This window comes from Antechinus flavipes, chromosome 2 (assembly GCF_016432865.1).
Source record: "Antechinus flavipes isolate AdamAnt ecotype Samford, QLD, Australia chromosome 2, AdamAnt_v2, whole genome shotgun sequence".
NCBI lineage: Eukaryota > Metazoa > Chordata > Mammalia > Dasyuromorphia > Dasyuridae > Antechinus > Antechinus flavipes.
Window position 1 is genome coordinate 273,299,426 of NC_067399.1, and position 23,542 is coordinate 273,322,967.

The 23,542-nt window shown below is 35.2% G+C and overlaps 1 long non-coding RNA gene across 1 annotated transcript; it reads left to right on the forward strand.

Annotated features, from left to right (window-relative positions):
- The first annotated feature begins 210 nt into the window (after positions 1-210).
- Positions 211-22,149, forward strand: LOC127549236 (uncharacterized). The gene is made up of 5 exons (XR_007950540.1): positions 211-323; positions 18,085-18,151; positions 20,147-20,186; positions 20,988-21,047; positions 21,904-22,149. It is a non-coding gene; the product is annotated as an uncharacterized LOC127549236 (long non-coding RNA).
- Positions 22,150-23,542: the final 1,393 nt, after the last annotated feature.

Genomic DNA, 23,542 nt, shown 5'->3' on the forward strand with positions numbered 1-23,542 from the left:
GAGAGAAAGGAGAAAGACAGATGACGGGCGCAGGAAAGGAATAATAACAAAACCGAGCCTCCCGATCCAAAATGAGGCGGAAACAAGAGGATGAGTTTGAAGCCAGGGGCTGGGGTGGGGTAAGGGGACGAGGAGTGGGCGGGGCTAAAGTTTTGTCTCTTCCCGGGCGCGCAGGCGTGCCATATGCGCCTGCGCGGCTCGTGGCGGTTACATTTGAACGGTCGCGCTGAAGAAGCCGCGGAGCTTATGGTAGCATCGATCCCGGCCGGAACTGAATCCCCGCCGCGAGCGGCCTGACGTTCCTCGCGGCCCCTGGCCAACAGGTGGGCCTCGGAGGGTCGGGGGAAGGGTCTCTGAGTACCAGGAAGGGTTTCCTGGTCTTGTCTGAATGCCCCTTCCCGAGGAGGAGCGCGGGAGGCCGGCGCCGCCCGGGCCTCCTCCCTTCAGATAGGCCTCGGGTCCGGCGCCACCAGAGTCCTTCGAGCCCCGTCACTTTATGTTTATACAGTCTCCACTGAGTCCCTGGGTGAGAATGTACTTTTCTTGCAAGGAGCAGGAAAAAAATCCCCAGTGTATCCCTAGTGCCTGGCACAATGTCTCTTCTCCTTCCCGCCCCGCAACCCTGCCATGGCAGTTAATAAATTCTTGCTGATTGATAGATAGTGCAATTGAGCAGTGTGGTTCTTGTGCCTGGTCAGACGTCTTGTGCAGTTGTGTTTCAGATCTGAGAGAAACTATTTAAGGGGAAAGTGAGTGACCTGGAGAGGCAGCCCCCAGATTGGTGAATGGTTCTCAGTTCATGATATAAGGTGATGATATGAAAGAAATGGGAATGTTTAGTTTGGATAAGAATAGCTTGGGGTGGGGGTGACAGAAGGTATGGCAATCATTTTTCAAGGATTTGAGCTGAAAGAGTAATTTGAACTAGCCTCCTTGGTAGGATGGATGAAAGTGGTCTAGAAGTTTGATTTAGGTTTAATCAAAGGAAAAAGTGACTAGAAGTGCAATGACCTGCCTCCAGAAGTAGGATGATTCCCCAACATTGGAGATATTCTGGTGAATACTTTGTTTTTCTGGTCCTTAGAGAACAAAACAAGAAGTAGCAAGTCCTAATGTTAGGAAAAAACTTCCTAATCATTAGAGCAATCTAAAAATGGAATCAGCCTATCTCTGGACATCTGAAGATTTTTAAATGAACATTGAATGAGCATTTGCTTCCACTAAATTGGAAGGGATTCTTGTTTGGAATATTGTTTGGGTATATACTGGATGTCAGTCCTTTCCAATACTGAAATTCATAAAGTGTGAACAGGTTACTTGGTAGAAATTGAGAATTAGAACAGTCCTAGTCTTGGCCATAAAATAGTATGGCATCTGTCCCTCTTTGATCCTGTAGATATTTGGAAAGTTTGGAAGTAGAATAACTTGAGAGAGCATGTGAATTAGGAATAAAGGAGTAAGAAATTGCAGTAGTATTTCTGGTTTATTGCTCAGCCTTAAAAGGACATTGGTGATCATAGTCTAATATGAAAAATTCAGATTATTTTGTTGATTTTGACACAGTTAAGAGGACAGTAATAATTATACCACAATATAGCTTGGAATTTAGTAAGATTTAGTACTGTACTTTCTGATAATCCTATTACAGTAAAATATATTTTGAGGACCATTCTTCTTTTAGTGTGCACAGTTGATGGAAGTAGTGTGCCTGTAGCAGTTGATTCAGTTTAAATTGTGGCATATTGTTGTTTATCAGTTTATGTTGTTAAATATTGTTGTTTATCATTTTTGTCAGTAATAAAATTTATAACATTCATATTGAATACAGATAACATAGATTTTGGAAAACAGGAATACAATTTAAAATTACCTCTGAGTATAGATTTGCATAAAGAGACATTGTCTAGCATGTATACTTATATTGTATTTAATTTATACTTTAACATATTTAACATGTAGTGGTCAACTTGTCATAGGGAAGAGGGAGGGATTCTGGGGGATGGAGGGGAAAAAGCGGACAAAAGCTTTGGCAATTGTCAATGCTGTAAAATTATCCATGCATGTAACTTGTAAATAAAAAGCTATAAAATAAAAAAAATTTTTAAAAAGAGAGCGAGACATTGTCTGGGAGATTCAATAGAAATGGCGTCTACTTGAATTCAAGTACTACCTTAGTAAATACATACTGGCTTTCTGACCTTGGGCAAATCTTTCAAACTCTTAGGATAACTTCCAAAGTTTTAAGTTGAAGAGTAGACTAGGGTCTGTTATAGTAGAGTTTTCTTACCAGGAGTTCCCTATACCAATGAAAAACTAGATAGAGACACCTGCTGTTTTTAAAGGTGTGTATCTATTGTTGTACATGTTAATGGAAAAGAAATTTTTGATGGGCATATCTGAGGAATGTTGTTCACTTTGTCCTTTTTAACCTCACTTTTTAAATTAAGGTATCCAAAAGACATGACTTAAGCACACAGGCTAGTGGTACTGTACCAAATGCCATGAAAAGTTAACTGACAGTAAATAATAAGAGGGTATGTATGTGTGTGTGTATGTGACAGAAACAAAAAAGATGAGATTATTCAATCACGGTAGTAATGAAGAATCATGAGGCCATGTATAGCATTAATTTGATATGGGGAATATTAATGCCACAGGCAGATCAGCAAGAAAAAATAAAGATTTAAGTCACAACTAGGTTTTCCATCCAACTGGTATTTAACTGTCTTGGATGGTATTTAAAAAACCAATAATAGCTTTTTATTTTCAAAAAATATGCAAAGATAGCTTTCAACATTCACCTTTGCAAAACTTTGTGTTCCAAATTTTTCTCTCTTCTTTCCTCCCACTCACTTCCCTAGACAGCTAATAATTGGATGCTATTTTATCACAGAAGTTTATTGTTTTTTTATTGATATCCTATTATAGCTGGAGTAGGATTTTCAGGACTTTTTTTTCAGGTGTGGGGAGGGGGCCTTGTTTTTATTTTTTTGTAAACCATTCATGACTGTTGGAGATGATTGGCAAAGTTGAAAAGAATAAGTAGCAACTAGTTGAAATTCATTTAGAAAGTATAAATGAAAAATTATTGTATTTAAAAGCTAAATGATGAGAAGTATCATGAAGAAAATTCAACATAAAAATAGATTGAATGTGAATGGAAAATTGTAGTGGGCTGAAGAGTCTTATTATGCACAAACCCATCAGTATGAGAAGTATTACACAAGCATATAGCAACAATGCAGAGGCTATTAGTGATGACTCTCCCCACAGTCAGTGCAGGCTTGATATGGTGTAACAAACATGAATTATACACCCAATTCTAATTAGTATAACAATATAACATAAACAATATAAATCAACATGGTGTTGTAAAAGATTACCAGAAGTCTTAGAAGGAGAGTATGTAAACAGCAGTCACACATACACCTTCTTCAGCAGCCAAGAGATAGTCCAAAACTAATCTATTGTCCATTGCTTCACATATCAGGGAATCCAATGATCCCCCCAAGTTTTTGAAGTCCAGCAAAAGTCTTTTTATGTCTTAGGGAATCCAGTGATTCCAGCAGATTTTGAAGTCCTGTAACAGTCTTATCATTTCTCAGAAAATCCAATGATTCCTGAGGGCTTTCAAGTCTTATGTCTCAAAGAATCCGATGATTCCTGAGGGATTTAAAGTCCTACAACAATCTAATGTCTCAGAGAATCCAATGATTTCTGAGGGTTTTGAAGTCCAATGATTTTCTATGTCCATGAGTCAAACGCCATAACTGCCACACTCTTTCAATGGTGAGCTCAATCAGCAACAGAACCACCGGATGTTTCTTGGGTCTTCTCCTTCGTTTGAATATTTGCTACTACCACCAAGATCTGCACCTGCGGTGGCTCCACCGGGGCCCACGCCCTAGGCTTCCAGGCCCACCGCGGCCCTCCTACTCATTGCGGCCTAGCCCCTGAGGGCCCACCGAGGCTCCTCGGCGCTATGATATCTTCACGCTTAGGGGGGATTCTGACTTAGAGGCGTTCAGTCATAATCCCACAGATGGTAGCTTCGCCCCATTGGCTCCTTAGCCAAGCACATACACCAAATATCTGAACTTGTGGTTCCTCTCATACTGAGCAGGATTACTATGGCGACAACCCATCATCAGTAGGGAATCTTTACAAACTGCTAACTCATTAGAGTTGATAGATTATTGATCTGATCTTACAAGATGTTTTGGGCCAGAACCTGAAATAAGGTACTAATTATTACAATATTTACTAATTAGTACAATGCTTGTGTTTACACCTTTACTCATTGGAGTTCACAAGTATGGGAGATTCACAAAGTAAACTTTATAACTTTGTGAATTCACACCTCCCTTAAAGCTCTTAGGGCCAGAGAGCACTATGGGAGAAAACCCATAATCCCATTCTCTCAGAAGAGTCCTATATAAGCCCAGTGAAGATAAATTCTGCAGAATATTTTCCACTTGGCTGGCTGGTGGCGGAAGAAGAGTTTTCAGAGGAAGAAGCTACAAGTGGAGAGTTCAGCGGACAACCAGATTCATCTTCATCTCACACCACTGTGGTGGCTGGGCTCCTGCACTCCCCCCACTGAGACCAAGCTGGTCTGAAAGACTCACCAGAAAGCTAACCGAGCCCCAAGTGAAGGAGACAAGTGATTCATTCCATCTTTGTGCTGGCTGGAAGCTGAAGAAAGCAGAGGCAGAGGCTGAAGGACAAAACCTTTGGATTTGGAGACATTCGGAGGGCTCTAAGCTAACCAGGCTATATTAGAGACAATAAAAAATCTGAACTTTTACCACCTGGCTGCGTTTTGAGGTGATTATTACTTTCAACTGAAACTAAAGCTGCCTCCAGAAAACCTCCCCGAGAAACCTACCCTCTGCTCCCAGAGAGAACTATTTCTACTTATTATAAAAGAAGAAGATCACCACAGAAAATTTTGATAATTATGATTTAGACAGATTTAATTTAAGAAAAAAGTATTTCTCGGGCTGTTAAGTTTAATTTGATAATGAAATATTCTGGAGGAGATGTCTTTTGGTATCAAAAAAATATCAAAACTATTCCAATGAATACTTCTTTTTAAAACTAGAACACAACCATATTTTTAGTGAGCATAGGTTGTATTGAGTGGTATTATGAAAGATATACACACATATGTGCATGTTTATGTGTGTATATATGAGAAGAGATTAGGTTTGTATATTGGAGGGAACGTGCTGTGCTAGGAACTTGGCAGCAAGAGTATGATATATTGCAAAGAACACTACTTTTCATTAGAGGACCTGAGCCCTGTCTCAATGCTTAGTGTATGTATCACTTAACCTCCATGGCCCTCAGTTTGATTGGAATGGAGAATGGATGAAAGTGAGTAATATGAAATAAAACTGGAAAGATAGGGGAGAGCCACTTTATGGGAGGCTTGGAGGTTTTGTGTTTTATCTCAAAGACAATAGAAAGGCACCAAAGATTTTTGACTTGAGAAATGATAGGGTTAAATTTATGATTTAGAAATATCAATTTCAGGCTCCTGAATCATGTGAGCAACAAGATGGTAAGCTATACATTTTTTCCAATCCGTACAACCTCTTGGGCCTTTCCAAAAACAGAAGTAAGTTATGCACTAAAACCAAAGCAATTCCAGCTGTTTCCATGGTCTTGGACACCCAAAATCCAAAAGAAAGTAAAAAAATCCCCCTAAACCCAGAAACTGATACTCACAAAACCCTGAACTCACTCAACATCCCTTTTCTTCCTTTCATGCTTTTGGAAGCTAGGCTACATTAGTGGACCCAAGTACTTGATACGAGCTTATATCAAAACCCACCTTTGGGCCCTATCTCCTCTCTCTTTTTCTGGTGCCATAGAGACCCTTAGCTCCAGACTGAGGAAGTCTACTCAGGTTTTAACAGCCCACTTGACCGCAGTCCTTTAAGAGAAAAGCCTTCCACAGGCTGCAGTCCAGAAGCACTAGTACTGACCTAATGGATACTGGCAGTTCTAAGGAAAGCAGGGTCTGAACTACTAAGCCATAGAACTGAGAAATAGAGAGAGTGGGGTAGGTTACCAGGAGAGGATATCATGCCTATAGAGAAAGAAGTATGTGGCACTTCACCAAACCTAAGCGAAGAACCATCTGACGCTTGTTCTGACTACTTAAAAGGAATGTGAGACAAAGACCTAGGCTAGTGACCCATATGTTCATTATAGAAGGAGAGTGAGACCTTTTGAGAAACAGCGCCCAAGGAAATTCAGAGAGGAATGAGTCAGGAGGTGAGTGGCAAGGAAATTAAAGAAAGAGTTGGGGGATGGAAGAGAGACTGAAATTACCAAAAGTTCTAGGAATAATAAAACTTAGAGACATTGAACTTAAACAGATGGTCTCCAGATCTAGTAAACAAGTTCAGGCATCTATGAATAAATATTCTAAAACAAAGGGAAATGATCCAATGTTTGATGAGACAGAATCCAATGGAATTTGAGGAGACTATGAAACTATAGGAGTTCTTGAGTGATTTAAAAGAGAAATAAACATGTAGAATTTATGCCCTACAAAACAACAAAAAAAGAAAAACTTGAGTCTGTAATGACAAGCCTCACCAAACAAACAAAAAGAACATGGATTAAGAAAGTGTACATTCAGAATTGAAGGACAATCCAGAGGAAAAAGAAGCCCCCCCAAAAAAAAATTTAAAGAAAATCTGCTCACTATGAAAGCAGAATACAATGAATTTGAATGTAGCTTGTTGCAGAGACATTCTATAATTATCCCAGAAAAACATGACAGGATTAAAAACCTTAACACCATAATGAAGGAAATAATAGAAGAGAACTACTCAGAACTTCTAAATGTAAACCATTAAATTCCAATGGAAAAACAAAACAAAACAAAACACTTTACCTCCAGAAAAAAACCAAAGGCAGCAAACTCAAGACAATTAAAGTTAAATTCAGAAACAAGTTCTGCTAGCCATCAGGAGAAAGACCTTCAAATACAAAGGAAAAGACATTCAAATAACATGACTATTTCATTCCCAGCAGAAAAAGGAAGAAAATGGAATGTGTTCTACGGTACAACAGATTCTAGATGCACCTAGGGTGACTTATCTTACAAATTGCAGCTTAGACAAAAACAGGACCAAAAAAAAAAAAAATGGATGTTTAATAATAAGGAAGACTTTGAAACATTTTTAGAAAGAAAACCCAAACTGAAGGAGATTATTTGCCTCTCAAACACCCTAAACCACAGAAATTCAGGAGGAATGTGCATATGTAGCAATCAAAGATAGTAACAGTACAGAGTGACAGTAAGAGATCAGAGATTTATTTCTAGTATCTCCAAGGAGACAGGTGAAGAACTCTGGTAGAGGTGGCAGTGAAGAGGCAGAGAAAGGTAGTGTTATGGATAGAACTTGGCAACATCCTGCCTACAGGTAAATACTTATTTTGTGGGACTACAAAATGGGAGGCTACATAAAAGAAGAGAGGCAGAAATAGGAGAATAGAGAGGAATCAGGCTGGCAAGGAGAAGAAAAGGATATCCGTCTCAGAAAGAGAAAAGCATACAGGGCAGTGGTAAGGAAAAGATTGAAAAGGAGAAGAGGGAGGAAGGAAGCCTTACTTGGGAGGTGAGAGGAATTCCTCCACAAATGATGAGAAAGAGGTGGTGAAGGGAAATGATCTTTTATCTGATAAGGTCTGAGGGATTTGGAGCTTGAAATGCTACTTGTCTGGGGGGGAGTTCGAACTTCTTGGGACAGCCGGCACCTGGAGAAATATATATGGGTGGACACAGGAAAGATATCTAGGCAAATGTAGGGGGGGAAATGATTCACAAGAGAGTACAGCTCTGGCTGCATAATGGTAGTGAAGGAAGACCCTATAATGGGGCGATACTAGCTGGCACAGTGGATAGAATGCCTGGTGTGGAATCAGAAAGCACTGAGTTCAAATTGTAACATAGACATTTACTAGCTGTGACCCTGGGCAAGTCATTTAACTTCTATTCCTCGCAAATTTCCTTAAAATGGGAAGGTTAAACAGAAGGAGAAGATTGATAATGAAAAGAATGTGAGAATTCCTTTTTAGAAAAGGGCAGGAAGAAAAAACTTTAAAACTAAGGAACAGAACTAGCTGAAAGGGAAAAAAAGGGGGAGTAACAAACAAGAAGATGGGATTAGGTGAAGAGCCAATGGAAACAGGCCTATCTTTTTTTTTTTTTTTAAATAACTTTTTATTGATAGAACTCATGCCAGGGTAATTTTTTACAACATTATCCCTTGCATTCACTTCTGTTCCGATTTTTCCCCTCCCTCTTTCCACCCCCTCCCCCAGATGGCAAGCAATCCTTTACATGTTCAATAGGTTACAGTATATCCTGGATACAATATACGTGTGCAGAACCAAACAGTTTTCTTGTTGCACAGGGAGAATTGAATTCAGAAGGTATAAATAATCCGGGAAGAAAAACAAAAATGCAAGCAGTTTATATTCATCTCCCAGTGTTCTTTCTCTGGGTATAGCTGCTTCTGCCCATCTTTGATCAATTGAACCTGAATTAGCTCTCTTTATCGAAGAGATCCACTTCCATCAGAATACATCCTCAAACAGTATCATTGTTGAGGTATATAATGATCTCCTGGTTCTGCTCACTTCACTTAGCATCAGTTCATGTAAGTCTCTCCAAGCCTCTGTGTATTCATCCTGCTGGTCATTTCTTACAGAACAATAATATTCCATAACATTCATATATCACAATTTACTCAACCATTCTCCAATTGATGGGCATCCATTCATTTTCCAGCTTCTAGCCACTACAAACAGGGCTGCCACAAACATTTTGGCACATACAGGTCCCTTTCCCTTCTTTAGTATCTCTTTGGGTATAAGCCCAGTAGAAACTCTGCTGGATCAAAGGGTATGCACAGTTTGATAACTTTTTGAGCATAGTTCCAAATTGCTCTCCAGAATGGCTGGATGTGTTCACAATTCCACCAACAATGTATCAGTGACCCTGTTTTTCCACATTATCTTTCCCTGTCACTCTAGCTAATCTGACAGGTATGTAGTGGTATCTCAGAGTTGTCCTAATTTGCATTTCTCTGATTAATAATGATTTGGAGCATATTTTCATATGTCTATAAATAGTTTCAATTTCTTCATCTGAGAATTGTCTGTTCATATCCTTTGACCATTTATTAATTGGAGAATGGTTTGATTTCTTATAGAGTCAGTTCTCTATATATTTTGTAAATGAGGCCTTTATCAGAATCTTTGATTGTAAAAATGTTTTCCCAGTTTATTGTTTCCCTTCTAATCTTGTCTGCATTTGTTTTGTTTGTACAAAAACTTTTCAATTTGATATAATCAAAATTTTCTATTTTGTGGTCAATAGTGATCTCTAGTTCTAATTTGGTCATAAATTCCTCCCTCTTCCACAGGTCTGCGAGGTAAACTATCCTATGCTCTTCCAATTTATTTATAATCTCATTCTTTATGCCTAGGTCATGAACCCATTTTGACCTTATCTTGGTGTACGGTGTTAAGTGTGGGTCAATGTCTAGAAACAGGCCTATCTTAACAAGGAAAAAAAAAAGTAAAAGAATATATAATACTGTTTATGGCAGAAGAGGGAATTTTGTAACTCTGCACAGATAACATTAATGCTTCTAGGATAAGAGGGAAAGTGGTAAAGTGAGGAAAAAAATCTTTATATCAGATTTCTCTAATGGCTTAGAATCCAAGATATAAAAAATTAATAAATATATATGAGTCAGTAGATAGACATTTAAAGAATATGAACAAACCGTTCTCAAATGAAGGAATTGAATCATTTTGGAAAGCAATTTGGACTTATGTCCAAATAAATAAATAATAAATAAAATGAATAAAATATCCCTTTGAACCAGAGGCTCCATTAATGAACATATACTGCAAGGAAGTCATTCATAAGAAAAAGGTCCCCATATATTTCAAAACATTTATAGCAGCACATTTTTTTAAATGGAAGAAAATGTTATTTTATTTTATTTTTTTGATAATTGCAAAACCTTTTATTCCAATTTTCCCCCTCCCCCCCACCTCCTCCTCCAGATGGCAGGTAAACCAATACATGTTAAATATGTTAAAGTATATGTTAAATACAATATATGTATACATATCCATACAGTTATTTTGCTGCACAAGAAAAATCGGACTTTGAAATAAGGTACACTTAACCTGTGAAGGAAATAAAAAATGCAGGCGGACCAAAATAGAGGGATTGGAAATTATAGCAGCACTTTTTGTGAAAGATAAAAATTGGAAATTTCCATTGATTGGGGATTGGCTGAACAAATCATAGTATGTAAATGCAATGGAATATTATTGTGCCCTAAGAAATAATGTGTATGATAAAAACAGAAAAGCATGAAAAAATCTACATAAACAATGCAGAGTGAATTTAGTAGAGCCAAGAAAATACAGTAGTCGCAACAATTTCAATGAAAAGACCAACATATCAAAAAGTTAAAAGTAAATATAACAAAATTTTAAAGATCAAATGGGATTGATAGGAAAAGATGCCCTAACCTATCCCTTCATGGAGATAGGAATGGTTCATAGGTATCATACATTACACATGTTTTTGGGTTTTTTCAATGTATTGATCAATTGTGCTGATTTTCTCTTTTTCCTTTCCAAAATATACTATTTGTCATATGGGATGGTTCTCTGGATGGGAGAAAGGAAGGATACATGGAATATGGTGATATAAGAAGCAAAAAATATCAGCAAAAGTTTACTTTAAAAAACAATTCGGGATTTCTGTCAAAGTATATTGCATTGGGAAGGGGCTTAAAGCAAAGGGATCGATTAATTAGAAAGCTATTGGAATACTCTTAAATGAGAGATGATGAGAGAACTTCAGTTCAGGTTGATGCCATATGAGTGAAAAGGGGACTAATTTGAGAGTTATTACAGAAGTATTATTGACTTGGCAACTGACTATATAGGTGATAGAGTAAAGTAATGAGTTGAAGATAATTGAGAGGTTTCCAACCTGGGTAATAAGAAGGATGGTGATTCCCTCTACTGAAACAGGGAACTTTAGGGAAAGTGTTGGTTTGTTTTTTTGAGAGATAGGTGAGGAGATTGTATAATCTAATATATTATATTAGATATATTATAATATATAATATATCTAATATAAATATATTTTGGACATGTCAATTTGAGATACCTGCGGGACATCCAGGTGGAGATGGTCTGCAAGAAGATGGTAATACAAGTTTGGAGATTATTTACAAACAGAAAAAGTAGTTCCTTGGGAAATAATCAAGTTTATTGGTTTGAAATAGGATGATAGTCTTCCAAAAAGTGACTGAGAAGGAGTTAGGCAGATAAGTGGGAAAGAGAAAGCAGAATGTCATAGAAGCCAAAGGAGGAAAGAGTGCTCAGGAAGTGTTAACAAGATTGAAAACTGCAAAAAATGTAAAAGAGCATGAGGTCAATTCATAAAAAAGCAATGAGTTAGCAGATAAAAGATTATTGTTAACGTTGGAGAGTTGGAGTCTAATGAAATGCCTGGAAGACAAATTGTAAGCTATTATGAAATGAGTGGGAGATGAGGAAATGAAGGAAACTCTTAAGAGTTTGACTGTGAAAGGGAGAAGAGTTATAGGATAGAGACAGGAATAGGTGAAAATTGTTTAAGGATGGAGAAGATCCTGAAAATGAGAAGGAATGATCCACTTGTCTTTACCAGATGAGATAAGAAGGTTCAAGAGCTATCAGTAGAGGTGGCATGGAGATAACCCATTTCTACATTAGAAATTGGGGTAAGGAAGAGAGATTGGGGTTGATAAAGATGTATTTTGAGGTTTGGGGTAGAGAAGAGAGAGTTTGCAAGTGGTAGTCTCTGTTTATCAATAAAGTAGGAGGTAAGGTCCTTTGAAGGGATGCTAGAGGCAGTAAGTACACAGAAGTCCTGAGGAGTCAAAATTTTTGGAAAAAACCACTGAGAAGAATGTGATGGAAATTAAATCAGGAAGGAAAAAAAGAATTATTATGGAACACTGAGGGCCTGGTTGAGATTAGATAACAAACTAATAGTAAATCCAGTTAGTATTTTTTTCAGGAGTGTTCAGGAAAATGTAAATAGGAACAAAGGCCAAATGGCAAGAATAAACCCAGGTTTGGGGATTGGCAAGGCAAGACTGGCAATAGGACAAAAAGGCAAGAATTCAAGCATAGCTAATTACAGTTGAATGGGCTCATTGAGACTGTGGAAGGAGACAAGAGCTAATAAACAAGAGTGGGAAACTAGATTGTTCCTTCCTTCCAGTTCTAAATTCAGGTAGAGGTGGAGGGGGACTAGTTATGGTGAAGACTAAGAATAGATATAGAAAAGGGGGTAAGGCAAAAGAAGTTGAATAAGAGGAGTTTGTAGTCTTAGAAAGGATTTTTAGAGTTCTGGGTCAGGAGGTATAGAATGAAGATAAGAGGTCAGAAATTTGGGCATAAATTGACAAAAAAAGATGCATTCCAGATAGGAATGACATGAATAAAGATACAGGCAGAAGTAATCAATATATTGCATGGGTTGGCTTGACTAGAATTAGGTTTCTTTTTTGGAAAGTAGGGGAAAAGGAAATTAAATATAAGAAAGAATGATGGAGAATTTAGTTTTGATGCAATAGGGACACACATTTGGCAGTACAAATAACAGTGAAGACTTTGAAGTAAACTGATCAATGTGCTGCATGGTATACATAAATCAGACTGTACTAGTCAAAGAAATTAGGAGACCTACTAACCAGCTGCTGAAAATTTTAATCTTTTCTACCACTGACTTTCTAGACAGCTCCAAATGGAAATAAAGAGAAATGGGGCTAACCAAAGGGAAAAAGAAGAATTTTAAATTGCTTTAATATTATGGGTCTTATGAGTAACATAATAGTGATACCATCAATAGAGGAGAATAAAATGAGTTTAACTATAAGAGATTGCCCTATGTAGCAAGGAAATAGCCTTTCATGTAACAACCAATTAGTCCTTTTATGTGTGATGCTTTGAGCTCCCTGGATTCCCCAAAGCAAATGTTGCTACTAGATAATCTCTGACTTTATACTCAATCCTTAGAAATCCCTCCTTTATGTCACCTTAGTTAAAAACACTGGAGAAATCTTTTTCTTCCCTCCCCCTCCCCCCCCTCCAAAGATGTGGGCAGGTTCCAAATTAGGCTACAGTGTACTTTCTTACCTCCAAACAAATTGTTTAAAATGTGTTTATTTTCTTTATTTAATTCTTTATATTCAAATCTTTGACAGCTAGTGTAGTACTTGGCACATAGTAGGTTCTTAAGTGCTTTTTTTATTGATAGAGTGATTCCCTTTCCCAGAATTGACAGCCTGGAGAACAAATAGTTCCCATCCTTTTTTTCCTTCCTGGATGATAGAATAGATTGTTAAATTTTGATGGTCTTCCTTGATTTTTATGAATCCCAAATTAGAGCCACCTAACTTGAGCAGAGGAAGCAAGCTAGACTGTGAAATTCAAGCATTATAAATAAAAAAAATCAGGTTTCTTTTTTCCAACATGCCAATTCCTCTTAATGAAGGTAACTGGGTTTTCAAAAGCCCAGACAATAAAACACAAGCTCTCGCAGCTGCCACTAAGTTAGAAAGGCTTCAGCAACACATTTCATATGCCTGTTGTCTGAGGAATAGCTTAACAGAATTGAGCAAGCTTTATCATCAAAATCATTACAGGATTGTGAATTTTTTCGGCCATAGCAACTATTGAAAACTGAAATGGGATTTGGTCTATCTCTGTTAGTGGAGAGGGCAATCCACCTATCTGAAATGACAAATTGTAGAAGCAAATTGTAGTTAGTTATGGACCATCCACTTAGATACAGAAAAGGACCAAAAGAGAAGACCAAAATTATTAGTGCATGTCGTAATTGAAACCAGGATTTTTGTGGAACTTCTCTAGAAAATGAATATAAGTGAAGAACATTAGAGAGCCAAGGATTGAACCTTGGATGATATCCATAGTTAAAAGGTGGAGGAAAGAATCTGGCCAAGAATGGTTAAAAAATTACCTAAAAGGTGATTTTTCTAAACTTTTCACTCCAGTCTAGAAGTTTATGGCAGCATGGGACTCTGAATGATTTGTGATTGAAATGGTGGGCTCACCAGAGGGTTAGAGGAATGAAGGAATCAGGAATCCTGGGAAGATAATATTTTTTTTAAATGTCATAAAAATAAATGGTACTAAAATTGTAATAACAATAATACTTCAACTAACACAAACCAAACTCACTTTCTTTTTGCCCCTGACACTTTTCTATTAATAAGGGCAAATCATAAGAAAACAGTTTTTACTTTTTAAACTTCTATTTGCTTTTTTAAATTTATTTTTTCAAAGAAATAATATAACTGCTGAAGAATTCTTAGAATCAATACATATTGAATCTCTATAATATTCTACACATCTGTAATGTACAATGTTAATGGATTTTTCTCTTTTTAAAAATTAACTTCCACAAAAATAACTTTTTAGAAATAGCAATCATTGTACAATATATTTCTCCCAATAAACCCTTAATTATACGAAAGGAAAAATTTTTAGCAAAACTCAGGCAGTAAAGTATCAAATTTCATAATATAAGCAACATTTTATACCTGTATTCTCTTTCCTCTTTGAAAATGGAGGATGACTCCAGTTTTAGATCTAAGATCCTAAATCTTTTGAAAAAGTAGGTCTGTGTATTGTTGATTAAAGTTAATTTGGCTTATGAGGACCTTGGCTTATAGGGAATTTTTGACAGGCTGCCATAAGCCTTGAAACTCAACTTTATCTGTATATCTTAAAAGGTCCTATGAATCTCTGAATGAAGTTGGTGGGGTAAGGGGGAGAATAATAGAATCTTGCTATGCTTAGTAATTGCTGTCCATACTTATTTAATGAATGTGGTTAGGACAAAATGCATGTCAGTTGAACTATTAGTGTAGTTCATCTGATTTTCAATAATTAATCATAGGAATAGACTTTTGAAATCTAACAGTGGATAATATGCCAGCAGTGAAAAATAATTGTTATATAGATGATATAAAATTTTTTTCTCTTAACAATTACAGAGTTAATTCAAATTTTATCTAAAATTGAAAGTAAAGGTATTGAGTTGTCTGTAAACACAAAAGCTAAAAAATGCTTTCATCTGGATTTTTCCCTGAATTATCTAAATAAATTATTCAATGTTTTGCTTTACTATCAGAAAGATTTCCTTTTGTAGTGTATAATGTAGATAATATACATTAAAGATGTTTTTTTCTCTTGTGCAATTTAATTGTACAATTTAAAAGAGAACTATATAAATCTAAAAAAGGAAGGAAGAAGGGAGGAAGGGAGGAAAAGAAGGAAGGAAGGAAGAGAGGGAAGGAGGGAAGACAGTATCTCCTTCTAACCAAGACAAGGGAATTGCAATCCTCCACTTTTTCCTGGCACTGAAACTGGTTATTGAATGAATTGATTTGCATAATTATGATGGAAATACTTAAAGATACCAAATCACTAAGAAATAATGAAATAGTTATCACATAAAATTTGTTATTGTATTGAGTTTTTTTGTGCAAATATTTGTTTTCTGAGAAGTTTCTGGGAAGTAATATTTTCAATTTAATATACTTTCTACAATATGTTACTGTCACAGTTTGAGTTTATATGCTACATTACCAACTAATTGAATCCACTGAAATGGAAATACGAAAATTAGCAAAATTCTATTCTAGTTTAGAGATTGAGCTCTTTGTAAGGTTGCTTAGATTTGGTTTCCTATTGTGTGTGATGATGATACTGTATATAGTAATATATTTTTTGCCTGCATATTTTTTTTGTTAATGAAAAGCAAAAGCATCAGCTATTCGAAAGTTTGTTTATTCAGTTTTAACCTATTGTTAAAAGAACAATTGCTAGCATAGTTTAGAAAAAAGCTCTAGATATTATGTTCTGTTTTTAAGAAAATAAATATCAAGATAATCTCCATTGAATAGTTATATAACCCACATAATTATCCTTTATATTAGGTCAAATTTTTCATTTAGAGCCAGTAAAGTTCATGTAATTTCAATTGGAACAATAATCAACTTTATTTGAAATATTTAAAAAATCACCAAAGAGATTAATTCATTGAGTAAAAATTTATAAAGGATGTATATTGCCCTGTGCTAATTACTGCAGATACAGACTTGAAGTACAATGTACTTGCCCTTAAAGAGCTTACAATCTAATAAAATATCTTCATAGATAAATGTAGTACAAATTAGACTATGGTAAATTCTAACTGGTGTATAAAGTTCATAAAGTTCGGTAATAGAAAATTTCAGCTTTGGGTGAGGATGGGTAATTAATCAGTAAGGGTTTAATGGAAATAGTAGCATTTGAATAGAAGCAAATCCTTGATCCTACCAACTCATCTGTTACCACTATGAAATCATTATTGCTTAGTCTACTCTTATCTTGCCTTATCTTTTTTTTTTAATTAAAGCTTTTTATTTTCAAAACATATGCATAGATAATTTTTTGACATTGAACCTTGCAAAATCTTGTGTTCTAAATTTCTTCCTCTTTCTGCTACCTGCTCCCTTAGATGGCAAATATCTAATACATGTTAAACATGTTAAAAATATATGTTAAATTCAGTATATGCATCCATATTTATACAATTATCTTGCTGCATAAGAAAAATCAGATCAAAAAGGGGAAAAAATAAGAAAGAAATATCTTGCCCTATCTTAAAATATAGCATATCTTAAGACTTTGTTGTCCATAATATAGAAACTGTCTTCAGATTTTTCTTTTCCTATGTTTCTTCCTTTATATATCACATTGAAATATAGATCATATAAAGGCCTCATTTCCAAAATATATAGAGAATTGACTCTAATTTATAAGAAATCAAGCCATTCTCCAATTGATAAATGGTCAAAGGATAGGAACAGACAATTCTCAGACGAAGAAATTGAAACTATTTCTAGCCATATGAAAAGATGCTCCAAGTTATTATTAATCAGAGAAATGCAAATTAAGACAACTCTGAGATACCACTACACACCTGTCAGATTGGCTAAGATGACAGGAAAAAATAATGATGAATGTTGGAGGGGATGCGGGAAAACTGGGACACTAATGCATTGTTGGTGGAGTTGTGAACGAATCCAACCATTCTGGAGAGCAATCTGGAATTATACCCAAAAAATTATCAAACTGTGCATACCCTTTGATCCAGCAGTGTTTCTATTGGGCTTATATCCCAAAGAAATACTAAAGAAGGGAAAGGGACCTGTATGTGCACGAATGTTTGTGGTAGTCCTGTTTGTAGTGGCTAGAAACTGGAAAATGAGTAGATGCCCATCAATTGGAGAATGGCTGAATAAATTGTGGTATTTTAATATTATGTAATATTATTGTTCAGTAAGAAATGACCAACAGGACGATTTCAGAAAGGCCTGGAGAGACTTACATGAACTGCTGTGTGAAACCAGCAGGGCCAGGAGATCATTATATACTTCAACAACAATACTATATGATGATCAATTCTGATGGACCTGGCCATCTTCAGCAATGAGATGAACCAAATCAGTTCCAATGGAGCAGTAGTGAACTGAACCAGCTATGCCAGCAAAAGAACTCTGGGAGATGACTAAGAACCATTACATTGAATTCCCAATCCCTTTATTTTTGTCTGCCTGCATTTTGGATTTCCTTCACAGGCTAATTATACAATATTTCAGAGTTGATTCTTTTTGTACAGCAAAATAACAGTTTGGTCATGTATGCTTATTGTGTATCTAATTTATACTTTAATATATTTAACATCTACTGGTCATCCTGCCATCTAGGGGAGGGGGTGAGGGGAAGGAGGGGAAAAATTGGAACAAAAGGTTTGGCAATTGTAAATGCTGTAAAATTACCCATACATATAACTTATAAATAAAAAGCTATTAAAAAAAAGAAATATAGATCATAGTTATGTTCTTAATGTGTTTTTGATATCTTTTCTTTTCTTCCTTTCTGTTTATTTTTGTGCAGAGCTGTTGTTACCTGAAAAGTAACTCTTCAAAGATGGATCGATTTTGCCAGAGCCTAGTGAGGAAAAGTAAGTTTACTCAGTGCTTTCAGCTGAAAATATAAAGATAGCTACTTTCACTACTCTCTCTTCTAGAGTTAAATGGTTTTCTAATTAATAAGGACTGTTAGTTTTTACTTAATCCCAGGGACAAGAAGTAAAAGTCATAAAATAACTTTTTTTTCCTGTAGTGTTTTCTGTAAACAGATTCCTTTGATCAAAAATATAGTAGATTATGTTACATTACATTGCCTTGGAGAGCAGTAGATATTTTATGAACTTGACCTCATAAATTCTTTTTTTTTTTTTTAATTTTTATCTACTTATTTGTTTATTTTTAACACACATTGCTTTATCAATCATGTTGGGAGAGAAAAATCAGCAAAATGGAAATACCATTGTAGAGATTTAAAAAAAAAAAAAAAGAAGGAACATAGCATGTATTAATTTACATTCAGTTTCCTTAGTATTTTTTTTTTTCCTGGATGAAGATAGCATTTTCTGTCCAATGTCTTTTGGGATTGCTTTAGATCACTGAACCACTAAGAACCAAGTCTTTCATAGTTGATCATCACACATTCTTGATGTTGTTGTGTACAATGTATTCCTGGTTATGCTTGTTTCACTCAGTGTCAGTTCATGTAAATCTTTCCAGGTCTCTGTAAAGTCAACTTGTTCATTGTTTTTTATAGAACAATAATATCCCATTATCTTCATATATCACAACTTGTTCAGCCATTCCCCAATTGATGGACGTCTCATTTTCCAATTCTTTGCTACCACCAAAAACAACTGCTACAAACATTTTTGCTCATGTGGATCCTTTTCCCTCTTTTATCTCATAAATTCTTGATATAAATCTTATAGATTGAATGAAAGATTAGTGAAGTTGTAGTGTAAGTGTAAAGTGCTGCCAAGTGTAGTGAAGGTTTCTTAATTTTAAAGTAGTACTGGCCAATTTAGAAACATGCTATATGATAAATGTGAAAATATGTTTAGAAGAATTGCACATACCCTTTGATCCAGCAGTGTTTCTACTGGGCTTATACCCCAAAGAGATATTAAAGAAGGGAAAGGGACCTGTATGTGCCAAAATGTTTGTGGCAGCCCTGTTTGTAGTGGCTAGAAGCTGGAAAATGAATGTATGCCCATCAATTGGAGAATGGTTGAGTAAATTGTGGTATATGAATGTTATGGAATATTATTGTTCTATAAGGAATGACCAGCAGGATGAATACAGAGAGGACTGGTGAGACTTACATGAACTGATGCTAAGTGAAATGAGCAGAACCAGGAGAACATTATATACCTCAACAATGGTACTGTTTGAGGGTGTATTCTGATAGAAGTGGATCTCTTCGATAAAGAGAGCTAATTTAGGTTCAATTGATCAAAGATGGGCAGAAGCAGCTACACCCAAAGAAAGAACACTGGGAAATGATTATAAACTGCTTGCGTTTTTGTTTTTCTTCCCGGTTATTTATACCTTCTGAATCCAATTCTCCCTGTGCAACAAGAAAACTGTTCGGTTCTGCACACATATATTGTATCTAGGATATGCTGTAACCTATTCAACATGTAAAGGACTGCTTGCCATCTGGGGGAGGGGGTGGAGGGAGGGAGGGGAAAAATCGGAACAGAAGTGAATGCAAGGGATAATGCTGTAAAAAATTACCCTGGCATGGGTTCTATCAATAAAAAGTTATTTAAAATAAATAAATAAATTTTTAAAAAAAAGAAGAAGAAGAAGAATTGCACATATTTAGCTTGTATTGGATTATTTGCATCTTAAGGAAAAAGCCAAGTGGGGAGAGAGAGAGAAAAATATACAAGATTTTGCAAGGGTGATTGTTGAAAACTATTTTTGCATGTAAAAAATTATTATTAAAAAATACGATTTGTATTCACACAAGGAAAAAAACATGCTACAGCTGCAGTGATATCAGTGTTGAAAACGGTCCCTTATTAAAAATGTGCTTGTGAATATTTCTGTTTTTTTTTTTTTTTTTCCCTCTCTCTTTCCAGTAACCATAAAGAACAGACTGGCCGAAGGCGGCGTTCTTCAGTAAGTAAAGCCAATTTTAATCCTTCCCTGGTTTTTCAACATTGTACGTAACCTGTAGACTTTTAAAAAAATAATAATCTTAGTTTTGTTGATGGCATTTGTTTTTATATCACTTTTGTTTCTGAATGTTTTCCTCTTATCTCCAACTCAAAGAGTGTTTCTTGTAACAAAACTTTGAAAATAAAAAGGAAAAGCACTTCACCAAAACTAAATACTGCGTTGGATTCATCTGGTAGTATATGCAAATTTAATACTCATAGATCATTACTTCTGCAATGCACGACAACAAAGATTTTGGCTTCTATTTTGAACACTGTAAAAGACTACTGAGCTTATAAATGTTTTTAGAGAAACTTTGGTAGTATAATATTTTAAGCTAGAATGATTTATTAAATTGTATAAACTATTCTTTTCATTAAAGCTCAGAAGAATATTGAATCGTTTAAGATAGTAAAATAAACTATGTTTCAGAAATGTAAAGTATATTAACCCACTAATTTCTTAGGCTAAAGCTACATATTTAATATGCCTTATTTATTTTAAATAAGCCCTTTCTAATTCTTAAAATTTTTAATTAACTGCAGGTTTCACAACTGTGATAAATCAGATGGATTTGGATAGTTATTGGATTTGTTATAGTTTATTTTTGTTTTTGTTTTTGTTTTTTAGCAGCACTGCCTGACTGTTCTTTGGATTGCTTTGGCCTCAGAGATCTCTCCACGATCTTATAATCCTTTGAAATGAATTGATTTCTAGTGGATATACTTGAATAACTTGAATAATTTTAAATATTTCCATTAGATTTTGAAACCCCCACGTAGTCCTCTTCAAGACATAAGAAGTGGAAATGAAATTAGTCAGGTGGGTCTTCAATGATTATGCTTTTATAAATGACCATGCATCATCTTAATAATTGAAAAATGCCAAGTAACTTTAATAAGTAATATGGAGAGAGCACTTTGTAAGTTATTCTTAGTTGAACTGGTATAAGAAAGTCAAAATATAAGTAGTTTGAGGTCACTACTTGATCAGTAATATAGCCTCCCTGATCACAGATTACAAGTCTATGCCACCACACTGGCTGAACCTTAGCCACATTATCAGCCTCATTAATGTTGGACTTAGGTTACTCCATTGTATCTCTTATGGCAAGAGCAGTATAAATTTCTGAATGCAAAAAGAGAACTTTTTTTGGTTCTCCGATGTAGAAAGGTTTGCACCCTTCTATAAAGAAGAGTCAGCCAATAAAAACACTTATGGATGTGTTTTTGTGTGGGAAGTGATATTTATTCTTATTAGGGAAGAGCCTGGGAAAAGATCTGGACAGAATTTTTTAAGATCATGTTCTTAGCTCTGTCTTGCATTGTTCTCCTTATAGTAAAATAACATATTCATTGAAAAGAGAGTAAATTTCATATTTTAATGTATGCTCGTGGTCCATATATGTTGAAATTCTCATTGGGATGCAATTCAAGCAAATTTAATACTTTCACACGTGGGATGTTTTGCAAGATAATTTTTTTTTTTAACTTTAGTATGTGTCAGAATCAGATCTTTCTGACTCTAAAACTGGCTATTTTTCTTCATATATATGGCAATTCTCTTGCAAAATACTCTGTCAAATTAATTTTAAAATAAGACTTAGCTTATATACATAAAATGCCCTTGAGTTCTACTTTATAATCTTAATAACAATGCCACTTATTTTTTGTCATAGGACTTCATCACTACAAGAAGCCGGAAAAGCTCTCGTCGGGTCAGCTTTGCAGAAACCATTCGGTAAGTTTAAAAAGGAGGTGATTTATAAATTATACTACTAATGTGTTAAGCCCTATGGGATAATAGAAGAAGTAAATAGGATAGTCTCTCGTTGGATTAAACAAGCATTTGAAAGTTCTAGTCTTGAAAAGTTTGTTTAAGCTTATGTAAAGATTGAGATGTATAGATATCTTGAAGAAAGGAAAACCTCTAGAGATAAAAATCCAATTTCAATAAATTAGATTGTACATTAAAAACTGTTATGATGAATCCAAACCTCATTAAAATGGAAGCCTATTAAAGTAATATAAAACAGATTCAGTGTACATTATTTTCACAAGCAAAGACTTATGATGAAGGAACTTGGGGCAAAATGGGGATGTTTAACTATTTTCAAAACACTGATACTCTAAAGGATTGGTACTACATTGTCTGTCTTTCTGCTGTATTTATATTTGAGTAAAAGATTATGTATTGTGTCAATGATTTTGTGGAGATACATAACTTTCGGTAACCTTATTCCTAGCTTGTAGTGTGTAGGTAAGTTATCAGCAGATAACAGAACATATGTGCTAGTGCTGCCTGTAGGTGCTATTCTAGAATAATCATATTTCTAATATGTGGTATATAGCATTTTGAAGTTTATAAGTACTTTTATCTCATATGATCCTTATAATAATCTTGTAAGTCAGACAGTACAAATATTATCATGTACGTTGTAAGGATGAGAAAATCGAGGGTCAGAGATTTGATTAATTGTTCATTCACAGCTGGTGAATGGTAAAGAATGATAAAATGGTAATTTATATGTCTTAAAATTTCAAGTCTAACATTACAAAAAACTTTGCTGATGCCTGCTTTTCAGTAGTCTAATCTACCAAAACACTTGGAAATATCCCAACAATATCTTGAAGGAGACATACATGTAGTTATATATTGTGCAGAAGAATTACTTTATAAAGTACTATACTTAGATGATGTCAGGGTACATTGTGTTAAGCACATAGTAGCTACTCAAATATTTGTAGATTAGATTGATTTGATAATTTTTATAGTTTTCCTGCCATTTCAACAAAAATTGTGTTTCTTTACTTTACTTAAAAGGCACTGAATTAAATGCTTAGTAGCAAAGGATAAAAACAAAATATTTGCCCTAAAAAAACTTACCTTCTATCAGAGAGTGTAACAGATAAACATTTGTTTATATATAAACAGATAAACTTTGAGAGTGTCTTAGAAAGTATTGTGGACGAAGTACCTACTGAACTGAATGTTAAAAGAAAATAAAGACTTTAAAAGTTGGAGTGAGTACATTTTAGGCAGGAGAAATTGTGTAAAGGCATGAAGGTAGGAGATAGAATATTGAACTCAGAAAATAGCTATTGCCCTACTTATCTTGAAGACAGATTGCACTAAGGGGAATAATATGAAAGAAATCTGAAAAAACAGGTTAAAGTCATATTGAGTAAGAAATATCAGCTAGAGAGTTTACATTTTATTCTAATTGAAATAGTCACTAAATGTCTCTGAGCAGAGGGAATAGTATAGTCAAACTAATACCGTAAGAAGATCTTTTTGTCAGTTGTGATAAACTGGAG